Here is a 9,887-nt window from a genome sequence, read left to right as displayed (position 1 = left end):
GTAATTCCTTTAACCTAGGCTTTGTATTTTTCTAGTTTATCGAGATCTTACCTTACGGGTTTTCTCGCCCGGACTAGGGAACTCAAGTTAGGTCCCTAGGTTGAGGGGGATTTGTCTTGAACGTGTCAAGAGAAATCCTAACACCGAGTACGGACGTGGTGTTCGAGTTTAGTGTTAGCTAGAAAGTGTGTTCCACCCCCACGGTACCGTTGTGGTAGGCGGCAGGTGGTGACAGCCCTGTCCGTCCCTCGTAGTCCATCATGTTCGGGAACTTTCATAGCAGTAGTGCTGACTCCATTGGACTCCCTTCTCACCCCAGTCTGAATCCTTCCCTGAGGCCGCCGTAGTAAGCTCTACGTTCCCATAACTAGTTAGAAACAAGGTTTAGTCTAGAGAGGCTAGCTCGAGAGTTTAGAAGTGTTTTAGGAGTCTTTCTTGCTCGTTCTCCTCCCAGCTGCTTACCTCTCTAAGGATTAGAGTCTCCTGTGTCAGACGGTCATCGTTGGCCATTATCTTATCTATCATATCAGGCTTACCCCCACTAAGTTAGTTGGTTGATATCTCTAGTTAAGCTTATCATTCCTTTCTTCGATACTCTTTGTCCATAGTGCTTCCCTGAGGAAAATTACGATACCCTGGAATACTCCAAGGTGAAGTGCTACAGCGGTGATTCTGTGCGCTTGCAGAATCTATATTCTATTGAGCATAAGAAACACCAACAAGCATTTCTGGCGCCGTTGCCAGGGAAGCAATTGGCTAAATATATCGTCGAATAGTTTGATAAAATTTACTGATTTATCACCGCTAATTTTAGCGGGGAAGCATAGTCGTCCTACCAGAAGAAATTTTCTTAGGATCAAGGTTTGACAACACCAGCTTCAATACCCAAGGCTCAGATGACACTCCGTCAATTCTCAGCCCCGTCCAATAGCCATATCCCTACTGGACTAACCAATGACCAAGGCACTGATGGCTTTGAGATAAAGACTGGTCTTGTCAACCTGATCCAAGCAAGTCCCTTCTGCGGAAAGGCATCAGAGGATGCCAACGCTCATCTTCAGAATTATCTGGAAGTGAGCAGCATAATCAACCCAAGAGGCACTGCGATGGATAGTATTCGTCTTCGATTGTTCCCATTCTCTTTGCTTGGAAAAGCAAAGACATGGTTTTACACCTTCAAGGAAGAATTTGACACTTGCGATACATGTTACAATGCTTTTCTGGTCAAGTACTTTTCGGTGGGCAAAACCAACACCCTTCGGAACAAGATTACTAGTTTTCAACAACTCCAGGACGAAACAGTCCAGGAAGCCTGGGAACGTCTTTAGGAATACATTGCATAATGCCCACACCACGGCATGGAAGAATGTCTTATCATTCAAAACTTCTTCCATGGCCTGAACCAGCGATCGCAAGATCACATGGACGCAACAGCGGGAGGAGCATTCCTCTCCCTCGATGTTGTAGGAGCTAGAGTGCTCATAGACAAGGTTGCTTCCAACCAGAGTTGGAAGGTAGATAGGCAGCCGGCCCATGCAAAAGGAATATATGAAATCGACAGTGTCGATAGGCTAGTAGCCAAGATGGATCTTCTCATGAAAAAGCTAGAATCTCCACACCAGGAGGTTAACCAGACCGAGTCTCGAATGACATGTGAGAAATGTGGCAATACTAGACACTCAGACAAATCTTGCCCGTTCACTCAAGAGGACGAGAACTCCGTTGGGAATGACACTCCCAATGACTCAGACTGCCGTCCTCAGCAAGGTTGGAATTCTAAGCCCGACCTCCCCTTCGGCCAACAGCAAGGTAACAATTTTAATAACAGTTTTCAGCCCTCGCTTAAAAACTTCATGTACGGCCAAAAGCAAGTGAATGATAACATTAGTGAGAAATTTCTTGCTAATCATAAAATTCTTGAATCTTTGGCTATGCAACTAGATGGGTTTAACTCTGTTATTAAAAATCAATTGAGTTTCAATGAATTGATAAAAACAAAAGTAACTCAACTGGCCTCATCCTGTCATATCCATAACACGGGGGAACTTCCCGAGCAACCGGGAGTGAACCCGAAAGAAAGTGTGAATACGGTAGCTGTGCGGGCAAGACAATCCGCACAGAGACCACATCTTCCACAGGATGCAGGAACACGGCGGAAGACCGTAACCGCTAGGAATACCGATGCTGAAGACGAGGTGCTCGAGGAGGCCGAAGAATCCAACACCATTGCTACCCAGGAAAACCCCGTGGAACCCCCTAGAACTTCACGGGACTGTCACGATACAACCGCATTACCGTTTCTAGAGCGGAAAAGGTGGCCGGTGGCCGACGAGCAATTCGGCAAGTTCGTCAAGGTAATTAAGAAGCTTTATGGCAACTGTAATGCCCGGTTTATAAAAGGACATAAACCGAGCAATCATATACATGCCAGGATCAAGTCACACGTATATACAACAGAATGAACAGTATATCACAGCACATATCACGAATAAGACATAATAAAGCGAATACGAATGTATTTATTACATAAATGACAAAAATGTCTGATACAGCAGAAGCGAAGTACAAATACGGTAAAAACTCTCCGAAGCTGAGCAGGGCGCCACAGGGACGTCGACTGGGAGACGAACGCCTAGAAGTCCTCGTAGTCCTGGTAACGCTGAGCGAACTCCCTCGTGTCGGCAGGAACTGAGCAGCAGTAGCGTATCCAAGATGAAAAAGTAGAGAAGAGGCAAGAGTGAGTACACAACTTGTACTCAACAAGTATAACACAAACTATGAGGCTCTAAGGTTGGCTGACTCTACTGCATTAGCTTTTAAGTGTTGGCAAAATTTTATTAAAGCTATTTACTACGTGTTGGTGAATTACCATTAACCCAGTTACATAGTAATTAATCAAAATTAATTAAGAAACTACTGAGTACCAAACCAAACCAAGCCACCCGGGGAAACCTGCCTCGTCAAAGGAAGATAACCCCACTAATCAAAAGGAGGATCTGGGCTGCTCATGACCGTGAGCATGGCTAGTATACCAGTTTTACACTCTACAGAGGTTGCACATCTTTACCCACAAGTCGTGAGCTACGCCAGTTGTTCATCACACTTCCTTAGGTGAGATGACTAGCAAACTCACTACGAGGCCGTTACAAAGGACACGTTGGTAAGGTGTAACCGCTAAGGATTCAGTCAATGCAATGATGGGGCCCACATCGAGGGGGTACAAGACCACACAGACCAGCCTCGTAGCATAGGGACCATTGAAGCTCGACTCCCCTCTTGCCCCACAGGTAAGTTACTCCCGAACCAAAATGACCTAATTAGTAAGCCAAGACCGTCCCATTCCAGTCTTGTGGTAGCGCTATTGTCCCAGGTTATCGCTCTATGAATCGGTCCTTATGGAGAGTGGTCAACCCAGCAGTAAGCACCGTGCTGGCCCCCTAAACCATGTTTCTAACAAAAACCAATTTTAACGAGACGTGAGCCACTCAAGCCACACAGAGGGCAACTCTCAGAATTAAGTTGCATATACCATTAATCAAATTAATTAAAAGGGACCAAGTGTGTTATAGCGCGGCACCTAGCACAACTAACCAAAATGCATCCCAAAGGATATATATAAAGGATATAAAGTGGCTAGGAAATCCTTATAGGCATACAGTATTTAAATGCAATATGAAAATGTATTTAAAAGGTGATAGGTTGTTCATCTTATACTTGCCTTCCTCGTACTGCTCTGGCTGCTGCTCAAACTGCTCAGAAGACGGCTGCTCCGGGTACTGGTACTGGGGCTCCTCTGGTAGCTCAACGTCTACTCACGAACACATGGCCAACAACAATGCACAACAATAAGCATACAAACAAACACTAACAAGAACTAAGAAACAGTACATCAATTCATAAAAACAGCACACTAAACTAGTCTAAAACTATTCTACGCGTTACAACGATCGCGTTGACATAAAGAACGCCTAAAACGGAGCTAAAACGCATATTCTAGGCTAAAAACAAGGTTCAGGGACTAAACTGCAAGAAAACTAAGGTTCTGGGGTCTAACTCGCAAAAAGTCAAGGGCTGGACGGCGGGTTCGAATTCTAGAAAACTTAAGGGCTAAAACGCTAAAAACAAGACTAAACTGCAATTTCTTTTGACTAGAGGTGGACTGCGGGTTGAATAGGAAGAAACTGGGGGTCTCTTTATAAAAAGATCTAGGCCGAACCGTTACGCACAATCCTCGGCCGCAGGATCTTGATCCGGTGGTCCAGATCTGTTCGGATCGGGTTCTAATCGTGGGCGTTCAAGCGGGATCTGACGGCTCAGGAGGATTTGGGCGTGGGGCGGCGGCAGAACTTGCCGGCGACGCGTTCCCGCGGCGGCGAGCTCGCCGGAGCATCGCGAAATCGACGCTCCGGGGTCCGTTTCGACCGAGGTTTGGGTCAGGGGCGTCCACGCGGCACTCGTGGTTCACGTAGGCCAAGAGCGGAGCGCGGGGACGTTCTGGGCAGCAGTTGCTGTGCGGGCGGCGGCCCTACGCAGCGGGGCTCGCCGGCGTGCGACATTCCAGCACTGGGAACAGCCTACGGGCTACTACAGCTAGCGTAGAAGGAAAAGGGCGACGCGGGGGTGCTCACCAAGGGTCAAGATCGGGTGGAGCTGTGGCGCGAGGTCGACGGCGTCGACGGCAAGGTCGGGCGGCGGCGCTCGGCTCTGATCTCGGGAACAGGTAGCTGCGGGGGTCCTCCGGGCTTCGGATCTCCACGGGCAGGTGCGGCGTCGTGCTGTGAAGACGTCACGGGGGTCAGGATGAGCTGAGACCCACTGGCGGCGATAAATCGGGGTGGCGGAGGTGCTCACTGGCGGCGGTTCTCAGGTGTGATTCCGGTGCTGCAGAGGTCGTGGTCGACGATGGTGGCCGCGAGAAGCTCCCTGGAGCTCGGGCGGAGTTCGTGCGGAGGATCTCGGGGGCTAGGGAGCAGCAGGGCGGCGGCTCCACGGAGGCGCAGAGGCCCGGTGCGGCGGAGCGAGGTGCGGCATGGTGTGCTAGGGTTTGGGCGGCTAGGGCGTGGAGGATGGGGTACGGGAGAGGCCGGGGATCCCGTTTATAGGGCGGCTAAGGCCTAGGCGTGCGTGCCCGGGAAGGAAAGCTCGCCGGGAATCTCGGCGTGCCGGGCGCGGCCGTTGCGCGAGGAAGGGGACGACCCTGACGCGTGGGCCCGGCCAGGCAGTGAGCGAGGAACGGGGCATGGGCGAGCGGCGCGGGCGCTGACGCCTTGGGCCCAGGTGGCAGGCGGGTGAGCGGGACGCGGCGATGCTCTCGCGGGCTGAGCGGAGTGGGAGCGGGGCGCGCTGGGCCTCGCGGGGAACTTGGGCCGCGCACGGGAGGGAGAGGGAGCCTGGGCCGTCCGGGGAAGGGAAAAGAGGAGGGATGGGCCACAGGGGAGAGAGGGGGAGTGGCTGGGCCCGCGCGGTTTGGGCTGGGAAAGAGAAAAGTGGGCCATGGGCCGCTTCGGGTTGGGTTGGGCTGCTGGGCTGGTTTGAGTTGGGTTTTTCCTTTTCTATTCTATTCTATTTCTAAAACAAACAAACAAATTCTAATTGAATTCAAATTCCAATTTGAATTCAAACCTAGCACTCAAACGAAAAGAACAATGCACCAGCATGAATGCAACACCAAAATTTAAACCTATGATAAAATTTTAATTACTTAAGGAACAAAATTTTAGATTAAATGCAAGCTAAGCCAATTAAATCCTTAGAAAATTAAATAAACCAATTAAATTTATTATTAAATGCTGAAATTTAAACTAGGGTGTTACAACAACGTACCACTTCTTGATACTATGCAGGTTCCCACGTACGCCAAGTATCTCAAGGATATCCTTGGCAACAAGAGGGTCCTGCCGACCACCGAGGTCGTGTAGCTTACATATGAGTGTAGCACAGCTATACTCAACCCTCTCCTGGAGAAGAAGAAGAAACCAGGATGCCCCACCATCACATGTTCCATCGGAGCTCAACACTTTAAGCACACTCTTTGCGATCTTCGAGCAAGCATCAGCGTCATGCCAAAGGTAATTTATGATAAACTTAACCATCATGCGCTTGCTCCTACTACCATGTGTTTGCAGCTAGCAGACCAATCGGTTCGTCATCTCGCGGGGATCGCCAAGGATATTCCGGTGAAAATATGGAATTTCTTTGACCCCATTGATTTCATCATCCTCAATATGGAAGTCAACACCAAGATCCCTCTCATATTGGGGAGGCCATTCTTGAGTATGACAACCGCACACATTGATGTGAGAGTTGGAGTAATCCAACTCAACATCAATGGGCAGAAGGAGAGATTCGGCTTCAGACCGAAGGATGAACAATGCACACATATCAAAAGTTTCAACTGGAAGGAATCCGTGAAAGAGCTGGAGAAGCCATATACCCCATTCGACTCTACCCTCATTGAATTCGTGGAGAATCTTCGAACCCGAGAGGAGATCAAGGTGTATAACCAACGGAACGCGAAGCAGAATATCCAACGTAAGAAATTTCTGGAATTTGGGAAGAAAGAGATCGAACTAACTCTACCTATGGTGGAAGAAAGCGTCGCCACCGTCTCCATCAGGTGATGACGACCAAACCCAAGGTATGAACAGTCTCGCTCAGGACAAAAAATTCGAGCCCTTGCCATGAGGTACGCGGTAGTTATCCATTATTGCATTGGCATATAGGATAGTTTATCTTTTTGCATAATTTTTTTCCTTTGGCATCATGGCATGTTTAAATTGTCGCAAATGCATGCTTTCAATTCTGCATTGCATACAAAAAAAATTTGGCCAAGATGGCAGACCGACTGAGCTTCATTCAAGCTTGGGGGGTGCCATTATATCCAGGTAAGTCATCCAACCTATCCTTTCATCTTGTGTCCTTAAAAAAATATAGTTTGAGTCTTTCAAAAATTCAAAAAAAAAGAGAATAAAATAAAATAAAAATAAAAACAAAATAAATAAATAAAACACAAAAAAATGGTTCATGCTTTGAATAAAACTCCCAACACATATGTGTGGAAATCAGTGTAAGCTCTTCTCATGGAGATGATGAATAGTTGCTCTGTTCATGCTTTGCAAGTACCTCGTTTACAACTTTTTACTCTCCTAGTACTTGAAATGTTGGCTCATAGAAATATCATTAAAATTCTGGTTTGAGTGGGAGCATGAGCTTGATTTCCTAGTCTAAGTTGTTGTGAGATTTGAGATAACAAGAATCAGAATAAAACTGCTTTCTCTAGTAGGGAACCTCTCGGAATTTCTTTAAAATAAAATATGGTTAAGATTTCCCCTTTGGTTTACATGTCCTATCCAGAGCCATAATATTTTATCATATGAACCGATATAAGCTATCTTGAGCTATCTTGAGCTTTGCCGAATGGTGAGTCCGTTTAAGGAAGGTACTTGTTATCTACCAGTCTTTCTCCTTTGCGTACCCATTGTTTGCTAGCCTCAAATGTTTGGCATGTCAATCACCTACTCCGGGTATTGATATCCACCTTCTCCAGATGATTCCCCTCACAACAAAACCCAAAATCTCCACAGTGAGCCTATCCATCTCGAATGGTCTATTCAAGTAATGCTCCCTTCAAATAACTCTATCCTCATGGAGTATGGGTCATCTTCCTAAAAAAACTGAAGAAAAAAAAATAAAAGAGAGAGAGAGAGACAAGACCCATACCTCCACACAAGAGAGTTGAAATAAGGAGCTCAAATAAAAAGACCAGAGATGTTCTAAGTTTGAGTCCATTTCCTCCCTCTCCCCTGAAAATTTTACCTTCCATAAGATTGGGATTTGATTAAGTACCAACCTCTTGCGAATCAGTCTTCGGCTCAGCAACATAGGTAACCAAGGTATGCTACACTCTTTCTACCCAAAACTCCACATATAAGCCTTAGAGTAGGAAGAAGATGTTCAAAATTTCCAACCATGGTAAGGATCATACACATTGAGCGATTTGAGAGCACCATTGGGGAATCTTAAACCACTTTTTGAAAAAATCCTTGCAAAACTCCGAGATAGGAACCTGAACAGGAGCAGGAAATATTCCGGTAAAGGTTGTTCAGTCTCTCAACCGCCCAAGACGAGGGATGAAATGCGTGTAAGCCCCATCTCCAGAAACAAAGGTATGAGCCAACTTATTCAAAGTACAAATGGGTTAGAGTAATATGTTGTGCATAAGGTTTTTGCAAGGTATGAGCATTGATGCAACTCCTGATCCACCGAGCCTCAGCTTTAGCTTTGCTCGAGGATGAGCAAAAGTTTAAGCTTGGGGGGGGGGGGTGTTGACGGCCATTATTTCCCATTTTTGGCCATCAACTTATCGGGTATAACATGAGCCTTACACCATGTTCCATGCATATTTTGTTTATTTCTAACAAGTGCAACAAGTTTTGGATGAGTTGTGGTTGTAGGAGATTATATACCAAAAATTAGGAAAAATGGGCAAAAACCCAGGCCGGCCGGCCTGGCACCTCAACTAAGTGTGCCCCGCCTTCAGTACAGGAGTGAAGATACATGTTTACAGAGTCTCCAAACCAAGGATTGCAAGTTGGTTTGATGAAATGAACCGAAAGGCCTAGCATATGGATTAAAGGACCAACCTGCAACACTTACCCTGATCTTTTGGGCCGAAGCACCACTATGGAATTCATGCACCCTTTGATCAATGTGTCGGTGAAACGGAGGGCCGAGATGTGCCAACTCCAGGCCGGCCAGCCTAGGGGAGGCCGGCCGGCCTGCAATTTTCAGCTTTGAACCAACGCAACCTACCCCGACACCAGGAGGAGATCAGGAGCATCCACGAGAAGGTCAGCGCCAAACGGAGGAAATCCCAGGCCGGCCGGCCTAGGGGAGGCTGGCCAGCCCCACTTTGCAGCATCTTGTGCCCAACTTCGCGTGGAAGTTACATCAACCATCCTAGTTGCTTACAACACACGCACCCACCTCGTACCGACCTTGGAGCACTATAAATAGAGAGCAACACCCTCACTCTCAACACACACCAAAAGGAGTTCTCTTCTCACTTTTCCCTTCTAGAGTAGGTTAGGTAGTTGGGAGTTAGAGTCGAGTCGAGCTTGTCTCGGGATTCCGGAGTCGTCATCGGAAGTCGGTATAAGCTCTTGTATCTTTTCCTTTGACATTTATCAATATAGTTATCTTCTTTATCTTTTCGAGTCAGCTTTACTTTATGCATTTATTTATCTTCTCAAGTTATCATACTTGTGTGCAGAAGTAATTCCTTTAACCTAGGCTTTGTATTTTTCTAGTTTATCGAGATCTTACCTTACGGGTTTTCTCGCTCGGACTAGGGAACTCAAGTTAGGTCCCTAGGTTTGAGGGGGATTTGTCTTGAACGTGTCAAGAGAAATCCTAACACCGAGTACGGACGTGGTGTTCGAGTTTAGTGTTAGCTAGAAAGTGTGTTCCACCCCCACGGTACCGTTGTGGTAGGCGGCAGATGGTGACAGCCCTGTCCGTCCCTCGTAGTCCATCACGTTCGGGTACTTTCATAGCAGTAGTGCTTACTCCGTTGGACTCCCTTCTCACCCCAGTCTGAATCCTTCCCTGAGGCCGCCGAAGTAAGCTCTACGTTCCCCATAACTAGTTAGAAACTACTGCTTTCATAGCAGTAGTGCCGACTACCATTGGACTCCCTTCTCACCCTAGTCTGAGTCCTTCCCTGAGGCTGCCGACGTAAGCTCTACGTTCCCGATAAGTTTAGAAGTGTTTTAGGAGTCTTTCTCGCTCGTTGTCCTCCCAGCTGGTTACCACTCTAAGGATTAGAGTCTCCTGTGTCAGACGGTCATCGTTGGCCATTATCTTATCTATCATATCAAGCTTACCCC

General features: G+C 47.2%; 1 non-coding gene across 1 annotated transcript; it reads right to left on the bottom strand.

The window, feature by feature from the left end:
- Positions 1 to 1,253: 1,253 nt before the first annotated feature.
- On the bottom strand, positions 1,254 to 1,360 carry LOC120639384. The gene has a single exon (XR_005661387.1). It is a non-coding gene; the product is annotated as a small nucleolar RNA R71 (small nucleolar RNA).
- Between the last annotated feature and the right edge of the window lie 8,527 nt (positions 1,361 to 9,887).

This window comes from Panicum virgatum, chromosome 6K (genome assembly GCF_016808335.1).
Source record: "Panicum virgatum strain AP13 chromosome 6K, P.virgatum_v5, whole genome shotgun sequence".
Lineage (NCBI taxonomy): Eukaryota > Viridiplantae > Streptophyta > Magnoliopsida > Poales > Poaceae > Panicum > Panicum virgatum.
This window is presented reverse-complemented; position numbering and strand designations above follow the sequence as displayed.